This window comes from Astatotilapia calliptera, chromosome 3 (assembly GCF_964374335.1).
Source record: "Astatotilapia calliptera chromosome 3, fAstCal68.1, whole genome shotgun sequence".
In the NCBI taxonomy this organism is placed as follows: Eukaryota; Metazoa; Chordata; class Actinopteri; order Cichliformes; family Cichlidae; genus Astatotilapia; species Astatotilapia calliptera.
The window spans coordinates 7,244,450-7,265,330 of NC_137424.1; the positions used below are offsets into that span (position 1 = coordinate 7,244,450).

Genomic DNA, 20,881 nt, shown 5'->3' on the forward strand with positions numbered 1-20,881 from the left:
CCTAAGAAGCTGTTTTGTATTGTCAACATTATTTTTGTTTGTGATATATTTGCATATTTTTCATGTATGTATCATGTATCTATAATTTATCTATAATTATTTCTTCATTAAATCACAAAACAACGAAGCTAAGATGCTCAGTAAAGACGGCGCTGGCCTTTCTATCACTGTCCACTGTCAAAGACGGATGTCCCATAACCAGAGTGGCTGCTGCTTCTGCCTCGTGTCTCCACACAGAAAGGTCAACAACTATTTGAGGCATATTTACCTCACTGTCACCAGCCCCACAGCAAACACATACAGAACGACCGTCAGCAGGAGTCAGGTTTCAGTCAGGCTTTGGACTGTACAGCTCCATGTCCACTTACCTGGAAGAGAAAAGACAAATTAAGTAGTTGCTTAAAAAAACAAAATTATTTCTTATAATAGTAACTGGTGAACTAAGTACCTGCTACCATCACAGATCATCAAAAACAAATGCACAGACAGTGGCTGCGATGTACATTTTTAATTGTTTGTAACACTTGGATTCACTTTAGTTCTGTTTGTTACGACAAAAACCAATCCCAGCACAGGCAGCAGCACCCACAGGCGTGTTGTTTGTGTCACTGGCAGCTATAAATAACAGCAACATGTGAATGGAAGTCCGCCGAGCTATTCTTAGGCTCTGCACTAAAGGAAAAGCCATAAACTGCAGTGTTCTTGATATGTTCCCCCAAACATACAAAAAATCTAATCCCATTTTTAAAAAATGATAAAAAGAAAAGAAGATATACAAACATCAAACGCCATAAAATGCTCTGAACAGACAAGCTTCCACATGACATTTTACCTTAATGCAGTCACACGCTCGCTCCCTAAACGGAGACTCACTTGATTCAATTTTAAGAACTCCCTGCAGTGTGACCGATCCTGGAAGCTTCACTACATCTGTCTAAGACAGAGAAATCACTCAAGGACATGGGCCCTGGCCCCCTTTATAAAGGCCCCTGGCCTCAGACTATTCTGTAAGTAGGGGACTGCACTGAGATACCAAACCAGCTTATGAAATGTGACAGTGTGATTGTGTTTAGTGCAACTACAAGATAGAACCGATTAGTAATAAGAGCTAAGTAAACTTTATGCTTTATAAGTGTTTGCAGTGCTATGAGATGTAAAAAAATAAACCGAAATACACTTAAATACAAGTACTGTATTAACTATTATGTAAAATAAACTACAGAGTGCACTCTGCAAAGTGTGTTTGCAGGGCAAGAGATGCAAGAATGCATGACAGAGGAATAGAATAGCTTTTATTGTCACTGTTACAAGAACAATGAAAGGCTGTTTGACATCTCTCCATGTGTGTGAAGTATTTACACAATCACAGACAAATTTACATTTACACAAGAAAGCTATGTACAAGTTATACATGCACCACTTCTGCACTCACTTCCGGTTGAGTGAACGCTGGCGCGACTGGCTGCCGCTACTCACCGGCCGCCACTCACCACTATCGCTAAACGTTAACGCTACTGGACTCTGGACTTCTGGACTTCTGTCCTACTCCTGTTTCTAAGGCCCACCGGTGTCCCTACCCAGCTGTTCCTGTCCATGATGTGGCCTTTCAGGATCTATGTACTCTCAGTGTGGGTCTGGATCCTTATGTCATCGATCTACCGACTCGGCACTGGACTTCATCAATATACAGCTGATGAGCTCCTCCGGCTCCGCTTCTCTTTAGCTGCTCCGCCGCTGGCTGCTCTTCATTTCCACACGGACATTGCCTTCCTCCCTCGTCGAAAGTACGTACATCGAGGCTCCCGTCGGTATTTCCATCAGGATAATTCCAAACCAATTCAGTCCTTCTGGTCCACCTCTGGTCGCTCTCAACGGAACCCCTGCAGGTCTATTGACCACAATGTTCTGACTGGTCTGCCTAGGTCGGCTAACACTCTCATCCAGTCCGACAGTATTTCTGTCAACTTCGGCCTGCTTAATATCCGTTCGCTTATGAACAAAGGACATCTCATCCAGGATCTCCTAACAGACCGTAAGTTTGACTTTTTCTGCTTGACTGAGACATGGCAACAGCCCAATGACTTTTCGCAACTCAACGACTCCACCCCCCTGGGGTTTGTTTACACCTGCCAACCTCGCGAGTCCGGCCGTGGTGGTGGCCTTGCGATAATCTATCGCGAGAACTGGAAAGTCTCGCCGCTGTCCGCCCCTACGTACAGCTCCTTTGAATCTGTTGTTTGTCAACTTTCAGGACCTACCCCAACTGTAATAGTTGTCATCTACCGCCCCCCAAAATTTAATTCTGTTTTTATCAGTGACTTTGCCGATCTGCTGACCAATCTAGCTACTGTCTCCCCTAATATAATATTGCTGGGTGACTTTAACGTTCATGTGGATAACTGCGACCATCCTCTTACCAAGGACCTTCTATCCTGCCTTGATAGCTTCAGCCTTAAACAATACATAAACTTCCCTACCCACATTAAGGGCCACACTTTGGACCTAGTCTGCTGTTCTGGACTTACCCCCTCCATCTGTACAGCTGACGAACTGCTAATTTCGGATCATCTACTTCTCTCCTTTAATGTTCACATGACCCTCTCTGTAATTAACAATCCCCGTATTATCTCTTTCCGGAATATCAAGAATATAAATCTTGATATCCTTTCTTCTGCTTTTTCTAGCTGCTTGTCTTCTAACAACTTAGCTATTCAAGAGGACCTGGTACTTTTTTATAATCATAGCCTTAGTAGTATTTTAAATTCCCTGGCTCCACAAAAAACCAGAACTGTACTTTTTTTCTCACTCTGCACCCTGGTACACCCCTGAACTCCGGCTACTGAAAGCTAAAGGCCGACAGCTTGAACGTCTCTATAAGAAAACTGGCCTTACTATTCATAAGGATATGTTTAATAACCACGTTCTGTTTTACCAGGAATGTATTAGTCAAACCAAATCTGCTTATTACTCTGCTATTGTCTGCTCAAGTGAGAACTCTACCAAGACCCTTTTCTCACTATTCAACTCTTTTAACAGGCCACCTGATTCTCTCCCTGCTCATCTCTATTCATCTAACTTCTGTGATGCTCTAATGCTATTCTTTATTGATAAAATTCATAAAATACACTTAGACCTGGACCCTAATGCTCAATGTAGCTTCTCTGTCCTAACTTCTCCCCCTTCTCACTTCCTCTCTGTTTTTCAACTTCCATCCTTAGCTGATATTGCTGATCTCATCCATAAATCAAAGCCTTCTACCTGCCAGCTCGATCCTATCCCCACTGTCCTCGTCAAAGCCTGCTTACTCCCTCTCCTTCCCCTCATATCTGCTATTATTCACTCTTCACTCACCACTGGAACTGTTCCTGCTTCCTTCAAAGTTGCTGCTATTACCCCAATTCTGAAAAAAACTGGTCTAGATCCCAACAACTTTAATAATTTTCGTCCTATCTCCAATCTACCATTTCTCTCAAAAATCCTTGAAAAAATAGTTGCTTCACAAGTCCATCTTCACCTAACTGATAATAACCTTTACGAACAGTTCCAGTCTGGCTTTCGTCCTCTACATAGCACTGAAACTGCTCTTATAAAAATAACAAACGACCTTCTTATAGCAGCTGATTCTGGTCTCCTCTCCATCCTTATCCTTCTTGATCTGAGTGCAGCTTTTGACACCATCTCTCATCCCATTCTCCTTAGCAGATTAGCTTCTATTGGTCTCTCTCACACTCCACTAGCCTGGTTTAAATCATACCTATCTGACCGCACTCAGTTCATTCAATTAAAATCCTTCACTTCTCAGCTTTCTCCTTTATCCACTGGGGTGCCCCAGGGATCTGTCCTCGGGCCCCTTCTTTTCATCATCTACCTTCTTCCACTCGGACATATTTTTCGTAAATATAATATTCAGTTCCACTTCTACGCCGATGACACCCAGCTCTATCTCTCTACCAAACCTGACTCTACTCTTCCTCCACCCTCCCTCATCCTCTGTCTAGCTGAACTTAATTCTTGGTTCTCCTCCAACTTTCTTAAACTCAACAGCAATAAATCGGAACTTCTTCTGGTTGGCACTAAACGACTGCTATCCAGAATTAACAATTTCTCTCTCACCATCAATAACTCGCTGGTCCCTATCTCTCCCTCTGTGAAAAGCTTGGGTGTCATTCTCGATAGCACATTATCCTTTAACTCACATATCAATAATATTACACGTGCAGCATATTTCCAACTCCGTAACATTAATCGCCTCCGCCCCTTCCTCACACCTCACGCCACTGCCATTCTCATCCATAATCTTGTTATCTCTAGAATTGACTACTGCAACTCATTATTATTTGGCCTCACACAAAAATCTATCAACAAGCTCCAACGTGTCCAGAACTCTGCTGCCCGTATTATTACTAGGACTTCTTCTACCCACCACATCTCCCCAATCCTGAAGCAACTTCACTGGCTCCCGGTCAAATTTCGCATCCATTTTAAAATAATTCTGTATACATTCAAGGCTATTCATTCTCTCTCTCCACCGTACCTCTCTGACTTATTACAGATGAAGCTCCCATCCCGCTGCCTCAGATCTTCATCTTCTCTTTCTCTCTCTGTTCCCTCTGCTCGTCTGATCACAATGGGAGGGAGGGCCTTTAGCTGCTCTGCCCCTCGACTTTGGAATTCCCTACCCCCGGACCTCAGAAATATTAGTTCATTCTCTCTTTTTAAGTCCACCCTCAAAACTCATCTGTTTAAAATTGCCTATTCTTAAATTTCTGTATGTTTGAACTTTTATCTTCTATTTTTACCATTGTGTATATTTCCAGTTTTTATCTGTTGTACAGTGTCCTTGGGTGCTTTGAAAGGCGCTATTTAAATAAAATGTATTATTATTATTATTATTATTATTACCTGCAAACATACGGATACACTAGGGCTGCTCAATCGGATTTTAATCTCGATTACGATCTGAGCTTTCAACGATCATTAAAAATGACTGAGCCGATTATTAGCCCCTCCCTCGTGCTTCACTCTCGCGCTGCTCCGTGTGGCAAATCAAGCGCACCTCTTTCGAACACGTGTCACAACAATTAAGAGCAGCGGTCTCCAACCTTTTTTGCGCCACGGACCGGTTTATGCCCGACAATATTTTCACGGACCGGCCTTTAAGGTGTTGGATAAATACAACAAAATAAAACCAGTACCGGTACCGAAAAAAAGAAGAGTTATTCATAACACACGTGAAAAGACCCAGGAAAACCGAGTAAATGATAAAAACGATAACAAAATAACGCTGAAAACCGATAAAAACCCTGAAAACCATATATTTCACACCTGAGCCTCAACTCTCGCGGCCCGGTACCAAACGACTCACGGACCGGTACCGGTCCGAGGCCCGGGGGTTGGGGACCGCTGATTAAGAGGACCCGAGGGAAGCTTGGAAAGCTAAGCAGTAGTTATTTGGAGAGGACAGTGACTGCCGTTGGTTGAACAGAGAGGTAAAAAAAACTTCAGTGGTGTGGAAACTTTGCTACGGTGTCGTAGCTGCACCACAGAGCAACACTGCAAAGTTCACTAAACATAGATGTTTACATTTTTCATTTATTTCTTATACTGCAAACATTTGCACTGTTATCAGTATTTGCACTATTTTATATTATTTTTTGACAATCTTTAAAGTCATTATTCAACACATTGTTATTGTTAAATAAATATCGTCAAATAATCGAGATCTCAATGTCAGTGAAAATAATCGTGATTATCATTTGTGCCATAATCGAGCAGCCCTAGGATACACCCATACAAACATACACGCACACACATACATGTATGTATAAATACATGTATGCATGCGTACATAGAGACATGTCTCCACATACACATACATGCCATGGCTCGCTGACTGGGAGTGCCGAACTGAGCTCCACAGGAATGAATCCAAAAATGTTACATTTGAATGTTTCAGATCATCAACAAAATGTTAATATTAGACACAGACAACACAAGTAAACACAACATGCAGGTTGTAAATGTAGCTATTTATTCTTATTAGATTTATAATTCAGCCCATCGGAGGGTTTTCAAGTCTGAACCACCTTTTTAAGTCACAGCACCAGCTTGAATAGACCACTCGACAGCCCCTCAGAGGTGAACTAGCTGGTGTGTTTTTGGATCATTGAACACATGTTGATGACATTGATGGTCAGGGATGCAGAGCAGATGCAAAGCCACAGCAAACCACAAAGAGAAGCCCAACAAAGAACCTGGTGTCTGTATTTTTAGATTTTAAGGTTTTTTGATGAAGACAAAAACAAGGACAGCTTCCTCCAGGGAGAAGCTAGAAGCTGCCTCCTGCAGCTATAAATAGCAAGGCTTCAGGAAATCTCACTCTATATCAGGAGTATGGAAACTGATGGGATGGCGTGCACCCTACTTAATATTTTGGAGGACTAAATTGCAGCATCTCAGTCATCAATGAGGAAGTAAAGCACTGTGTACTTTAACACAAAATGATCTGGGTATAAAGTAAACTGCCATTAATGGTAAATATTATTAATGTATTTACAGACCATAAATATTTAAACAGGCACATAGTTTTGTTCTTTAAGGTTAACAAAACCATGATAACGGTGTCTACGTTACAGGACATTTCAATGTGAATGTAAGTGCTCTATTCTTAGGAAACCGTGGCCTTTCTGTCGGTTTGGGTCTGCTGATGAGCCTTTGGTCTATATAAATAGACTGACTATGGCATAATCGTGACTTTTGTCATCACAGAAGTGATGGGAACATTCAAAGACTAAAAAATAAAGCTGTGGAAGAGCAAATAGTGTGCACAATTCATCTGATCGCAGAGAAGCAGTGAAAAACCCACAGAAAGTAAAAGATAGACGTCCTAAAAACTGGTGCAATTCAGTATAATATCATTGCATGTTTTGTTGCAATGGAGCAAACAACAACAGTACACTACTTTGATGGGACTAAAGTATCTCTAATATAACATGGATGCTGTAAAATGTGATTGTGACATCCTTGACGTATGCACAGGAGTACAGAAGTAAAACAGCAGGAGTGTTAGCTCTACAGAGGAAAAGACACGCCTGTTACGTCGCTTACTACCTGCTTCTTGTCACCACATCGCCCAGTAGGATGGTTTCGACTCTCTCTGTAAGTGTACATCTCACTCTAGACTCTGGCTAACCCATTCTCTCCTCCCTCCACAGCATTCCTACCAGCCCACCTATGGCTGTGCCACATCATACTGTTCACGGTAATACCAGTATAATGTTGGGCAACGATTAAAAAATGAAATATCGCGATACAATATGGGTAAAACGCGGATGCGCAGTGCCTTTGTTTTCATGCACGCATGGCCGAAAAAGCATGGTGGCGACAGGGAAGGGGGAAAGTGGATCGTTGAGTGAAACGGATGAACCAGAACTGGTTTGTAAAAATGCTGCAACGTAACTGGTTTGGTGTTTGTCCGTCAGATACACAACAAAGCACTATTTTTTTGTAGAACATGCTAGCGGGCCGTCGTTATTGCCGTATTTGTTGGACTAAGGTGCTCGGAAATCTGGGAGTAATCTGGGTCCTAAACTCCGTCCGCTTCAGGTCCCAAAGTCAAACGCACACTGCAGCACATTGAGAGTTAAAAACTAAATTCTTTCAACTTTAATAAAATGATCAGTGTTGCTGCTTTACCAGATGTAACAATTAAGTTTAACATCCAGGCATCCATGAAAACAGAATTTATTATATTTAATGGAGTTAGAAGTTAGCAGGAACTAGTGCAAGTTAGCTCGCTAGTTTTGCTAGTTACCTAAACATGATATAGCATGTTCTGACAGAGATTTCTGAAAAAGTTCAAACGTACAGCTCTGCTGTCACTTTAGTCAGGAGAACAACTGAGATAATCCATCCACAATACGAGGTTAATCATTAATATACTGCAACAACACAGGAATAGAGCTGCTGTGATAGAATACAGCATTAATGAATCAATGGTACAGAAGTGGAGGAAGCAAGAAGAATGAGTTGAATAGTTTGATTTATCTGACTGCTTTGTTTCTTGTGCCTTATAATCCCGTGCAGCTTATGGTCCGAGAAATACATATTTGACTTTTTTATTTGGCACACTGCAGTTTAATGTTGCAAAGCACCTCTTTTTAACTTCAGCGGATATTATACATGGTTATGCTCAGGATATGTCAGCACATTTCTACTGGAAATGCCTTTTGGTTAAACTTTCAGCAAGGAATTTGCATTTGCACTGTTAAATCTTTACATAGCTTTAATGCACATGAAAAACAGCTGCTTGTTTAAGTGAAAATAAATGGATGGGTTTTTTGCACTAGTAAAGTTGTGGAGTTGTATTTTGTCTCGCATCAATTATATTGTCAGTTATATTGTTATTGCAAATTTTCAAATATATGTCGCGATACATATTTTTGGCCATATCGCCCTGCTCTAAGCCCACCCATTTAATCCAAGCCCATATGTATTTCTCTGTAGTTTGTAAATAAACATTTTCACTGCACCATCTGCTCCTGAATCCAGAATCCTCCTATGCCATGACAGAACATCTAAATCAGCAACATTTTGGACTCTTCTGAAGCACTTTCTATCACGCTGTAAGCACCTGAGAGATGAGTTGGTATCTACAGATGAAACGAAATCATTTGAAGAACTTTACATTAGCCTTGAGAATAGTTAGCTTCATAACTTGGCCAGCTCCAGGCCTCGAGGGCCGGTGTCCTGCAGGTTTTAGATCTCACCCTGGGTCTACTCACCTGAATCAAATGATTAGTTCATTACCAGGCGTCTGGAGAACTTCAAGGCATGTTGAGCCATTTAAATCAGCTGGACACGTCTAAAACCTGCAGGATGCTCGTGGCCTGGGTTTGGACACCACTGCCATAACTGAATACTGAAAGAAACTACAAGTCACGATCAGCTTCCTCATCAAGAACAATGTGAGAAGTCAGTGCAGCTGAGCAGACTTACTCAGGAGGAGTGGTAGAGAAGGACTGAAGAATGGCCACATCAATTCTCCCTGTGCGATAACACAGGTGGATCCTGCAAAAGGAGTGTGTTGTCTCTAGTACAACACATAACAATTCTGGGTTTATCTCTGGACTCCATCTCTTTTACATCACTCTGTCAGAGGAGAGATTCAATCGGGCATACTGGGCATTTGCCCGGTGGGCCGACGGTGATTCTTCGTTTTTATGGGTCGATGGGTTTTGTTTTGTTTGTTTGTTTTGTAACGGCATGAGCAATGGAAGGTGGCGGATTGGCCAGATGCTGGACGATGTGTAAAAATAACTCTGTTGTTTGGTGGTGGCTATGGCGGAGCTTCCACAGTAAGAAGTTATGACCTGCAGTCTATCTGGGTCAGATATAGACCAAGCTTAGTTGTAGCTATTTTCGTTGTGCTGACTTTTTACTGTCAGTTCCAATAACTCGTACTGCGTGCTAGCTAGCATGACTGGGTGGGTGCTATGATGTTACTGATAGTGAACTTTATTTTGTTCATAAGGTTAGTTAGTAGAGTTGCCAACCGTCCCGTAAAAAACAGAATCATCTCGTATTCAGAGAAAATATTACGGGTTTCGTATTGAGGTGAAAAGGAACAGTTTGTCCCGGACTTCAGCTACAATGAAAAAGACACAAAGCTGGATTTATTCTGTCATTACGCTGCACAGCTGCCTCTTATTCTCTCATTCTCTCCCCTCCCTCTCCTGTTTCTACTTCAATCATGAAACTGATCAATGATCAGCTGATCGGCTCTCTTGTTTGTTTATCGCCCACTTTGCGCCAGAAAGAGGAAACCAGCAGATGTCGCGCTAAACAACAGCAGCACGTTTGATCAGCTGTTAGAATTTATTTAATATTAATTTCTAGTATCAGCTGATGTTTGCTGGAGCCACAGCTGTAAAGCTGCTGGTCATGATATGGTTTGGATATGTGGTGAGAGGGAAACATGAAGATGAAACCAGGAGATGTCCTTACTGAATCATCAGAGCTGAACAGGTGATGGAGAAACAGGTTTACCTTTTAGGTGACATGGATGAGTTGAAGTTATGAACTGTTTCTGAGAGACAAATAACACCAGGATCCTTTTTTATGTAGCTGACAGCTGGTAACTGTGCAGGGGTGGATCTAGCAAAGTGTTGCCAGGGGGCAGGTAGGGCATTAACAGGGAGAGGGGGGCACAAAGAAACACTTTCTTATTCTCATTTAAAATGTCTCGCTTTTAATAAGTAATTATCTGAATCTTATGACCAAAGTTTTTATCTGATGTAAAATGTATAGAAATCATACATATACCAACAAGACTGTACATCACTGTCACAACAGCGTTTGTTTTCATTCAAAGGCTTTATGGCTCTTCCTATAATACCTGGTGGGCCAGTCTCTAGTCAAAATGCCAATTTTTTGTCCCAGTCCCGCCATGCTCACAGCATTCCTGACTCTTTTTCGCCTGCACAAAACAGTCCCCTTTAGATTATGCCTTTGGCTACTGGGTATGATGGCCTCGGCCATCCTGGTAGTCTGGCTTGGCTGTTTAAGAGGGTTTCAGCGCTGGGTGGTTTCTTCAGGCGCTTCCTACTGTTCTTGTGAGGATTGACAATACCACCATGGGGGCTTATATTAGCCATCAGGGAGGGATGCATTCATGCTAACAGCAGCAAACATTTGTCCCTGGTAACACTATCCCAGGCAGGGTGAACTGTTTCCTTGATCTTGCACTCATAGGGGTCTTCTGAATTAAATTGAATTGAGGAGCAGACACAGACTGTTTTATATGAGATCCTTCTCATGCACTTCAACAGTCTTATTCATCATCGAGTCTTAAATGATCCTGTTATGACCAATGACTGCTCGACTGTGTCAAAGAGCTACTTCCACAGTGTGGAGAAGCCATAATTCTGACTCCACGCCAAATAAAAGGGGGAAACCCTCCCAGGGATTGACACCTAACAGTTAAATAGTTAAAGGATTAAACTTCTCTTTCCTTTCTTTAAACAAAAAAATATTTTCAAAAAACTATTCAAAGGTCCCAAATATCTTATTTCACTCAGGGGAGGAAGGCAGACGAGAGGCAGCTGTGTCATTATGGCGTTTGTATCCTGCTGCTACTGGGACCAGTTACAGCTCCTTTCACTAACACTATCTTAGTGAGGACACCTAGTTGACATGATCCTAGCCGCTCACTGTAACCATCAATAATGGATGGTTAACGCTCAACCTAAACCTAACCATAACCTAACTGTAACCCTGACACTAGAACCACATTGTGAGTCTCAAACTCGTGAGGCACTTTTGTCCTCATAAATGACTGTTGGTCCCCACAAGTATAGTAACATTCCAATTCTTGGTCCCCACAGAGACATCTAAACAGGTACACACACACACTTTCATGTATTTTTGTCCACAGTATAAAAGCTGTTTGGGGCTGGGAGGAATTAAGTCCGTCCATGGCAACTTTCCCCGACTGCCTTCCACATTCTTTGAGTGCTTGCCTTGTCTGCTCGCTCTGGCGCTTTAATGACTTCCTTCAAATGGTACCAACACTTCTGCAACGACTGCAACATCATTTTTTCCATCTTCACAGTCCTGGAAGCATTGGACAGTATCATCTAATACATGGAAAATATTAAAACAGCTCAGCTCACAAAAGCAGGGAAACCTTGGGTGCAAACATGTGGAGACCACTAATTCATTTACTGCATGTTGCCTCTGCTCAGTGTCTGCTCAGTAGAACATGGATCTACATGTTCACTCCTGCACTGGCCAAAGCTGGTAGTGGTACTGCTTAGACTCTTTGAGTGCTAACATTGGTGCTCCAATCATTTGGTCTGGCTCTAACGGTGTGATTCAGACTGAGCAGACCTGGTGCATTTTGAATCAAAACTGCAGAGTCATTTTACTATTATTTAATAAGGAAGAACAGAGAAGAGTCCATGACCACGTTATATCAGTAAAGATGTTGTGTCTGCATGAGAGTAGACTGTCTCTGCAGGCAGCATCACACCCAAACAGAGCAGACAGCCTGTTCATCCTGAGCTCGCCAAGGTCACCAAAGGTCAGGCGGACAAAAACCTGCAGTCTTAACAAAGCCACAGGCAAAGACACTCTTTATTATCAACTATCTAATAAAACGCAAAACAGCCAAGAAGTGAATCTGCCATGAATTTCACAACTTTACAAGCTAAGAAATAGACACTGAGCTTTATATTGATTAAATATGTTAAATAGATATTAAATTAAATATAGATCCTGATAAATGCCTCGTTAATTTTTCATCATAGAATTACTGTTGAAACAACCCCTTATCCATGTTTGATGCCCTGCAATGGACTCACAGCCAACTGTAGAAAGCAGCCCAATCAGAGGCACTTTTTCTTTGACCCAGTTTATTCTAAGTGGAGATATTATCTGAATTTCAGGAGTGGGACCACACCTCATTCATGCCGCCTCAGTTTATATATGCCCCCTTCACCAATACCCTCTGTTCTCATTTTCATGCCCACCTGGAGCCCAGGAGCCGCTGCCGGTCCTCTTTGAGGCCTTCCCCACATTGCAGCACCAGTACACGCTCCCTCATCCATCATCGTTCATCGTAACTGAGGATGTGGTCCCAGCTAGTGAAATTGCTAGTAAAAATGTTAATGTGATGAACTCACCAGCTACTGGCTCACTGACATCCAGTACAAGAAGGCCAGGCTTACCAAAACATACAGTTTGATTTGTGCGCTCTGCTGCTGCTGCACACAAATACTGTCCAACACAAGGAATTCAGCCTGGATTTACACTCTTCCCAGTGTCCTATGGCAGGTCAGCTCTATCACAGGCAAGGACAGCTCTGACGCTTCAGAAGTGTTATCAAAATAAATAAATAAATAAAATAGAAATAACATACTAGTTTGGATCAAAAGCCAGACTAAAATAATAAGTTTTAAGACGCATTTTAAAAGACTGCATGGACTCGGAGAGACGAATATAAAGAGGGAGGTTACTCCAGAGTCTGGGAGGTACGACAGCAAAGGCCCGATCCCCTCTGGACTTCAGACGAGACCTCGGTTGCGTCAGGAGCATTTGATTGGAAGATCTAAGTGCCTTATTAGGGATGCACAAATGGAGGCGCTCGCATAGATAGCTGGGAGCTAAATTGTTCAAAATTTTAAAGGTAAGCAAAAGAATTTTGAATATTGGTACGATAATCAACAGGGAGCCAACGTAGGTTGGCTAAAACTGGTGTGATGTGGGCATAATTTCTAGATCCAGTTAAGAGACGCGCAGCTGCATTTCAAACTAACTGGAGCCGGTGAATAGAGGAAGGTGGGAGGCCCGAGTAGAGAATTACAGTAGTCTAATCTGGAAGTGATAAGACCATGAATGAGTTTTTTAAGGTCCTTCAAAGGGAGGTATGGCTTTGCTTTAGATATCTGACGCAGCTGGTAGAAACAGTTTTTTACCACAGAGGAGATCTGTTTCTCGAGTTTGAAAGAGCAGGAAAACACCAAGGTTTCTAACAGTGAGTGAGAGATGGCTACCAAGGGACCCTAAGGAAGTTGTTCCAGCGGGGTGTGACTATCAAAAACTATAACTTCTGTCTTATCCTCGTTCAGTGTGAGAGACGTGACCACGTTTGGACCTCATTTAGACAGTCAAATAGGGGTTCCAGAGACGTAGAGACATCTGATGTCAAAGGGAAATAAATTTTTATGTCGTCGGCGTAGCAGTGAAAGGAAATGTTATATTTTTTAAGTATTACTCCCAAAGGCAGCATGTACAAGGAAAAAGAACTGGGCCGAGCACAGATCCTTGAGGCACACCACAATGGGGCAGAGGCCGAGGAGTGGCTGCCCCTCACCGAGCCTGGGGTTACTTCTTCTTCTCTGTAATGTTGTAGGGTATTTACCTTATAAATATGAAATATATAAATATGAAACATGTCAAAACAAAGCAGAGACAGCGATCAGTGATAACTGATTCTCAGTGCTGGAGATAAGGATGTACGGTAACCTTCAACATTACACATCCTGTGGACACATACTGTTTGATCTATTGTTAGCATAAAGACGCTGACAGGTGCAGATGAATGAGCCCCTGATTTCTTCAGCCTACAGCAGACAGACTGTCAGGAGTTAGCTGCAGGACTGCAGAGCGTATGCTTGGTTTCATGTTGTGTTGTTGTTTTTAGCCTGACAGATGCCAAATGATCTGTCTGATCAAACGGGCGATTGTGGAAGAACACAAGCGCTTTGTCCTCTGGAGGCTGCTGACCTTCTCTGGCCACACAAACTGCTACACACACTCACACTGACATTAACCTGTCACTGTGGTACACCACTCTATACTTCACATATCTTGGTTGTCCTCATTTACACGACAAACACTTAAATAGACACACACAGTGACACTGTACGCCACCCCGAGAGGCCCAGCGTGGCACGCTACTGGTGTGTCACATGCTCAGAGTCTAAACAGCCTCTGTGAACCCACACTGCTGCAAATATGTCGCCAGCACCTTCAGATTCAAATCAGTGTGTCATTGAGCAACAGAGGTTAGCAAAGGTGTCCCAGTCCAAATATGGTGTAACAGCAGGAACGTGTGGGACATTCCTTTCTTATGACTTCATAAACTCAGCTACTGGGAGATTAATCCAGCGTGGTGTGGCAGCTTTGATCGTAGACCAAAAATGTGCAGTCCAAAAAGATCACAGCGTAATCAAAACAGGCCGTCCTTTGGCGTCCACCGGGCAGTGTTTTGTAAATAATGTGTGTTTATCATTTATATGGGAATATAAAGAACTAGTTTTAGCTGTTCTACATAAACAGCATATCCCAAATATCATCAAAACAGAAAATTAGAATAAGAGCTTTCAAATCCAATTTATCGGCACAATTATTTCAATTTACTTAAATGTGCTCCGAGGGCTAACAGGCTGTTTAGATCACAGGGACATGTTACATAATGAAGTAATGAATGTCATTTCTAACTGTTTGATTTTAAAAAGTATGTTTGATAAATGTGGGACAAGGACAAGCATGTAATGGGATTAGTGGGGATACATTCATGGAGGAGAGGAGAATGAGACAGACCTAATGCTAGCTAATGAAAGGACAGCAAACTAACACAGAGGAAGAGGTCAAGGCAGAACAACAAAGATTTCTTTGCAGGGTGAGATGAGGAAGGGAGGAGAGTAACCACTGTGATCACCCAGAAGAGAATGACTCAGGTCTGTGTCCAGTCTCCCCAAATCAGCATGACACAGCAAACTAAGCTACATAAATCTCTGAATTACCAGCTGAGCCACTAATCCAGGCGGTATGACACTCGCCAAACTGCTAGTTCTGTGATATTTTACCACCGAGCATAAAAGTGCTTACAGGAAAGGCCAGGAAAGAATAAGCCATGAATACAGAGTTTAAATCATAAGAATATTTTATAACGTTTAACATTACGCAGAAGCATTTCATATTCATGAAACGTTTTCAATTAAAAGAAAACATCGAAACAGGTAATAAGGACACACCCAACATGCTCAACACCCACTTTAGTACTTCCTACTCAGCAGTTTCAATTACTGGTTAAAGCAAATGTGTTAGAAACTTAAAGCACGTAAAGAATCTGCTCAAGTCAAACAAGACATCAGACACACATCACCAAGAAGGCAAGTTTAAAGCAGTCCTACAGAAAGGTTTCAAAACTCACTCCCACAGCTTGATTCCAAGGATGTTAGATTCCTATCAGGCCTTTTCTACTGTTAATGTTTAAGCTAAATGACAACTTTGTTTGTCCACTGTCAGCATTCGAAACAACTTCTACAGGGTTTAATGGAGCACACAGATTTGACTTTTTACAAAAGCACTCAATGAGCTGTAGTAATGAAGAATTGTATCACAGTACGTTTTGTCATATCCTGTCTAAGATGTTTTTTCTTGCATGAGCCTAAGCACTCATTTATACTCGTATCCAATACAACTGATTTCGGTTTTATGCTTCCTAAAACCCTTAAAATTCCTTGTCAACGTCTTTTAGTTTAACCAATCCTAAAGAAAATCAAGCTTTGCTGCTCTACTCTATTTCCCGTTCCCTGCAACATGTGTGTGGATGCTGAATGAGACGGGTGGAGGGATGAGCGCTACATGGTTGTGTTTGAGCAGGAGGGCCGGATGATGAATGGGCTTTTATAGACATGCTGTTCGTTTACGGAGGCTTGTAGGCGATGATCTCTTTAGTGTAATATGAAAAGGAAACAGATACATCGTGATATCACAAACACAATCCTACATTTGTGCCAACCTAATAAAATAATATGCAGTACTGTGTGAAACTCATCAAGTGGCCTGAACTAAAAGTTCTCCAGCAAGTTTAGTAGCATTGCTACTTGAGATCGTTCATGTTGCAGCCAAGAACTTCACTGATGACTGCTGCCATGGTGTAAATCAGCTGGTTGGTTCCAGCGATGGTCACACTAGGGACTGTCCACTGCAGTAAAAACTCTGCATTATCACTCCGTTACCTGCTGCAAGCACTGCCACAGTCTGATTTTCTTTCATCACTACCTGAATTGTTTGACTAAAAGGAAAAAGAAATGGCAGATGTCCTTCTCTACAGGGGCAGAACTGTTGGCAAACTGTTCACCACCCCCCAACCGCCCTGTCTGTCATCACTCCACTAGCATTGCTGTTTGTAATTATATTCACTCCACTTTTACACACCTATACATAATATCCTAAAAGCCACAAATCAATTAGAACCCTGCTCTGTTTGGTAATGAACTGTGATAAAACAAATATCCCCTGCCTATGAAAAACCATAGGCTTCCCAAGGGAGTCATGAGTTCATAATGTTCATGTTCATAAACACTGAAAGCTGACATGGAGTAGGTCCCAGGCCCTGAACTCCATAAGCAAGAAAATGGATTGATGTATAAATACACACACACACATATATTAGGGGTGCAACGACAAACAAAATTCACGGTTCGGTTCGATACTTTGGTGTCACGGTTCGATATTTTTTCGATACAAAAAAAATGTTCATGCCTTTTTAATTTGTCATTTATTAAAATTATAAATATATATTTTAACTCAAACGTACAGTTTTTAAATTTAATGTTGCTGAAACAACAAAATAATAATAAATAAATCTATCTGATGGAGGAATCACCCATCTTTGGAAAAGAGAGTTTATTACAGAGAAATGTCTCTTTCAAAATAAAAGCTCTACTATACGCTTCTTCTGGGCTATATTCTCAGCAGCATATTAAACATATCAGGTCCCCATAAGGAGAATCCTGTGCTAACGGCTGTCTAAATGACTCGGGTAAAGTTTGCAGCATGGTGCTTGTTGTTTTGTCTGCTTCCACTTGTCTTTGCACCAGGATGATGTCGGAGTAAATGTGCAGTCATATTCGTTGTGTTCCCACTAGTGCTGTCAGCGTTAATCTGAAATGACCTTAACGCCACAACACGGCAAATCTCCGTTAACGAGCGACCGCGGATCGCCCCGTGCGTGGGGCTGGACGGCCAACACGTTAACGAGCCAACTGCGCTAACGCACTAGTTCCCACCCATGTAATTGAGCATTGCGTGGCACATCCAACATACTGTTTTACTTTAGTCCATGACGCGCTTACCTTCAGGGTCATACGTCACATGAAGACCAAAATAGTTCCAAAGGCCAGATCTGAATGAGGGTGGGGGAGGTTCAGTTTGCCATGTTGCAAGGAGCTTAGCTTCTGTCTCGCTAGCTTGCCCTGCGCTCAGTGGATCTGTGCTCGACAGTGCAGCCTAGGCGGAGTAGTCGAACACAGATCCACTGAGCGCTCAACACAGACAGAATCGTCAGAAGGAAAGTTGATGAAATAAATTAAAAATGTTGTATTGTTCGATACATATGTGTACTGAACCGAAAGCACTGTATCGAACGGTTCAATATCGATACGAGTATCGTTGCACCCCTAATATATGTGTGTATATATATATATATATATATATATATATATATATATATATATATATATATATATATATATATATATGTGTGTGTGTGTGTGTGTTTCTGTGGTTCAGCATTATGATGCTGAACCACATCATAATGAATAAATGGATAAATTTCCAAAATCCCGGAGCAATGCAAATTAGCCGGTGCGAGGTAAGGAGCTCTGTCATTGGTTAGACAGTCTTAGCTTTGCACCTATACCAAAGGCCATTCAGCCTCTGTGTTTACACTCTGCCTACACAGATGTTGGACATGAGACAACACAGGAAAAGGATTTTTGATGTGAGGTTTTTATTGAGATTTTATTTCTTTTTTTTCTGATTTGAAGTATTTATTAATGGAATAATTATTTATTTTCAAATACTGATTTATAAATATTTATTTTATTTTATTTTATTTTTTTTTGCCTGTCCCGTTTGGCTCTTTTGCATCAGAATTGTTGTCTAAAGGCAAAGAAAGATGCCCAACGGATTTACTTTACCAAACTGACCATCCCAGCCTTGCCGTAATGGTCCATTTGATTCACCTTTTATTGTTTATTTTATTTTCACTTACTGAATACGGGACAGACTTGACTGGGGGAAAGAAGGGGAGAAAGAAAGAGAAACAGCTGAGAAGAGGGACGGGGCAGAAGGGCAAAAAACAAAAACCAACAGAATTTTATTTTAAATTAAATTACTAGATAATAAATTACTTTTGTATTGAATAAATAAAATAACTTAAAAATGAATTTGTAAATTAATATTTTATCGCACAATTCATTGTTTAAGCAAAGAACTTTTTATTTCGATGCGCTGGATCTTCTGGTCCTCTGCACATAAGTGGATTTCCATTTAGACTTTATATAGACAACAACTCAAAGTGCTTTACAACAAGTCACATTCACCCATACGATCATCTAGTGCTGTACTTTAAACACTTTAAACACAAACACAGATACTGTGGGGAGAGGCCACAGAGGCACAGGGAGAAAACTCACACAGAAATCCAACAATTAAAGAGGAACCTTCTCGATGTAACACTACCATCCTGCAAGATGACCTGGTCCTGGGCCATCTTAATAAGCATGCTGTGCACAGTAGTTTCATATTCCTGCCAGAACAAACACCAGACAGTTTGTACACAAGGCTCAGATTCTCGCTTTGCCAGATACAGACAATAGTTTAAGATCCTAATGTCTCTGCACAGCTCTGTATGTACTGAAATATCCAACCTCAGATATTTCCTGCTCACACTCTGCACCGCCTTAGACAACAAGTAGTTCATGCTATACATAGCATTGACTTTTCATTCCAGCCATGTGCACTCATCAGGGCATCAGTGCTGCCGTAGTAACCACACTAACACTTCCTTGCACCTGTTGAAATGGCCTCAGTCTGATCGTGCCCTGAACAAACTCACCTTTAACATCCCACACACGGACTAAATATGTGCGTGTCAATAACACGTGACAGGAGAACATGCTGGTTGTCTGTCATGGGGCTGAATTAGAAACAGAGCAGGAACTACAGTTTGTCAGATTAAGACTGATCAGGTCCAACATCCGCTCCCAGCACTGATTTACACGTTTGGTGTCACATTGAAGGAAACGCCTACTGGCACAACCTGCATGTGTTAAACTGCTCCTGCGTGTAAACAGCGTGTCACTTACGGCTTTTTGCATCACAAGGACGCGCACTGGCGTCTCAGGGTGACTCAGATGTTTGCTGAATCAGGTGTAGACCGGACTAGGCGGGACTCATTTCACCAAAACACGAGCTTTTCCACCCACCAGTGTTTATCTGTGTGCTTATTTTAAAGAATTATTCCATCGTTATCAAATACGAAGCATTACACGCACGTCGAGCCGTTTCTGCTGAGTCAGACACCAGTGCTCCCGTGTGCTGATTCTCGGGTCCATCTTAAACTGGTGTGTTTGCGAATGAACTTCGGTAAAACGTTACAACGTTACCGGGCGCGCAGAGGGTCTCGGAGGCGTGTCGTACCTGTCGGGTGGTCGCGGGCTCCTCGTTCCCGGTGGGTGAAGGTGTTTCTCCTTCAAGCGATGCTGGGGTGACCGGAGAAGAAGCCATGTCCCCCCGACATCACCTCTCACTAAGCGCCGCTCCTACTGTGACTTTCCTCGGTGTCCTCCAGCGTGCAATACGCTGCCTGGCGCAGTTTGCACGGACGGTGGACCGGTTGCGTCGCTCGTTTCCTGCGCGATCAAAGTGAGTCTTCGGCTGCACAGTGCAGCCACTGTCCCTCCTCCGGCCGGCGGACTAGTCCAGGCGAGGCGGATGACGTTGTCCCGGGTCTCGCTCGCTCTCGCACATGCAGGACTTGGCCCAGTCTGTCTTCTTCTGCCTCACTCTGCGCCCTGCTTTTCACTTCATGTCTTTTTGTTTTGTAAGGTGGCTAACACGATCACTCCTCTTCTGCCTGCAGGACTCTGTGACTGCTCTGTGCTGTGGCAGCACACTCCAGCCTGATAGTTCATTTTACAGCTTTTGGCACTGCGACGCTCTCCTCGGCTCGACAGACACAATCTCACCATGTCGGCACAATATACTGAGTGCAATCCATAACATGATTTTATCTCACTGTAACTTTGAAATCGACCAAATGTTGCGTAAATGACGTGTCACGTGACTTGAGCACATGCACACCCCCTGTCCTCACAGCAGACATTCATCTTAGCCCCCCCCCCCCCCCCCCCCGTGTTTTGAGATCATTGCTGCAACAAAAAGTTGCCACAGATATTTCTACATGAAACGTACTGAATCAGTTGGCACATATTTAATAAATGTATATATATATATATATAAAAAAAAAAAAACACCCAGCACGCCCCTGCGGGCGGTTTATCCTTCAAGCTCGGGTCCTCTA

At 42.3% G+C, this 20,881-nt stretch overlaps 1 long non-coding RNA gene across 2 annotated transcripts in view; it reads right to left on the minus strand.

Annotated features, from left to right (window-relative positions):
• Positions 1-20,675, minus strand: part of LOC145424642 (uncharacterized) — a 38,989-nt gene extending 18,314 nt beyond the window's left edge. The window contains exons 1-2 of one of the 2 annotated variants that reach the window (XR_013905706.1): positions 19,999-20,662; positions 269-368 (exon numbers count right to left, since the gene is read on the minus strand). This is a non-coding gene — a long non-coding RNA (uncharacterized LOC145424642). Of the gene's footprint in view, positions 1-268; positions 369-19,998 lie in introns of both variants that reach the window. The other variant, XR_013905705.1, reaches the window with a different exon arrangement.
• Positions 20,676-20,881: the final 206 nt, after the last annotated feature.